Genomic DNA, 1,432 nt, shown 5'->3' with positions numbered 1-1,432 from the left:
AATGGAAGGAAATAGGCTTTCAAATTGATATGACCCACACAGGGTGAACCAAATAAACCCACACCAATGCACATCATCAAGAAATTGGATGTTTCTGGAGGTAGCTAAATAATCTTAAAAACTTCCAGAAAATAGTAAAAGAAATTTTCATATGAAGCCTTATTCTTCAATGTTGTTAGTCTCCGGACATCTCCATCTCTTAAAAACTATCCAGAGTCCACAAAACTGTAGCGTTTGGCTCATATCTATCAATACAGTACCTTTCATATTAAAATTAAACTTGAGGGCTGGAGAGATAGCTCAGTTACTAAGAGGACTAGTTTCTCTTGTAGAAGACTGGAGTTTGATTTCTAGCACCCACAAAGTGGTTCACAATGGTCTGTAACTCCAGTTCCAGGGAATCTGATGCCTTTGACTCGACTTTGAGGACACAAAACTTTACACACAATGCATATACTTACATGCAAGCATAGCACTCACACATAAAATAGAATGATTAAATCTAGTAAAATTAAAAAAAAAAAACCTTAAAACTGAGGGGCTGGAAAGAGGGCTCGGTGCTTAAGAGTACTTGGTGCTGTTCCAGAAGACTAGGGTTCAATTGCCAGCAAACACAAGGCAGCTCACAATTATCTCATGACTCCAGTTCCAGGTATCCAACTTCTTCTGGCCTTTACAAGCACCAAGCATAAATGTAGTGCACAGACACACATGCAGGAAAAAACACCCCTGCATGTAAAATAAAATAACAATAAATATTTTCAATTAAACTGGGGCATATAAACTTATTTATACATGTAAACTCACATACACATCTGAATATATGCTTATGAAACAGGAAAGTAAAGCAATAGGCAAATGAGTTTGATTTGTATGTATTTGCAAAGTCCTTATTTTTTTTTTTTTTGCCAGGAACATCATTTTATTGGCCTGAGGAGGGAACTATATAGTCTGGTAGGCAGCAGGGCCAGCCCTTATATGTTGTTGAGTTCCAGAAGGGTCTGGTCCAAGGTCTGGTGAATCTCCACGTTCTCTTCCTTGGCACTAGCCAAAGTCTCTTCGAGGTCATCGATGGTCTTCTCCAACTTTGCCACAGACTTTTCAGCAAACTCTGCTCGGGTCTCAGCCTCCTTCAGCTTCTCCTCCAGAAGTTTGATCTCCTCTTCATACTTGTCCTCTTTGGTGGAATACTCCTCCTCAGAGGCAATCAGCGACTTGAGGGCCTGGTCCATGGTTCGAAGCTCCTCCTCCAGCTGCCTGGCTAGGCTCTCGGCCACCTCAGCCCTCTCTTCTGAGCGCTCCAGCTCTCCCTCCAGGATCACCAGCTTCCTGGCCACCTCCTCGTATTTGCGGTCCGAGTCCTCGGCGATGTGCTTGGCCTCCTTCAGCTGCATCTCCTGCAGCTCCATCTTTTCCTCATCCTTCATGGCCC

General features: G+C 42.9%; 1 pseudogene; it reads right to left on the bottom strand.

Annotated features, from left to right (window-relative positions):
- Positions 1-907: 907 nt before the first annotated feature.
- Positions 908-1,427, bottom strand: LOC101994360 (annotated as a pseudogene).
- Between the last annotated feature and the right edge of the window lie 5 nt (positions 1,428-1,432).

Source organism: Microtus ochrogaster, unplaced genomic scaffold (assembly GCF_000317375.1).
Source record: "Microtus ochrogaster isolate Prairie Vole_2 unplaced genomic scaffold, MicOch1.0 UNK58, whole genome shotgun sequence".
NCBI classification, from domain to species: domain Eukaryota; kingdom Metazoa; phylum Chordata; class Mammalia; order Rodentia; family Cricetidae; genus Microtus; species Microtus ochrogaster.
This window is presented reverse-complemented; position numbering and strand designations above follow the sequence as displayed.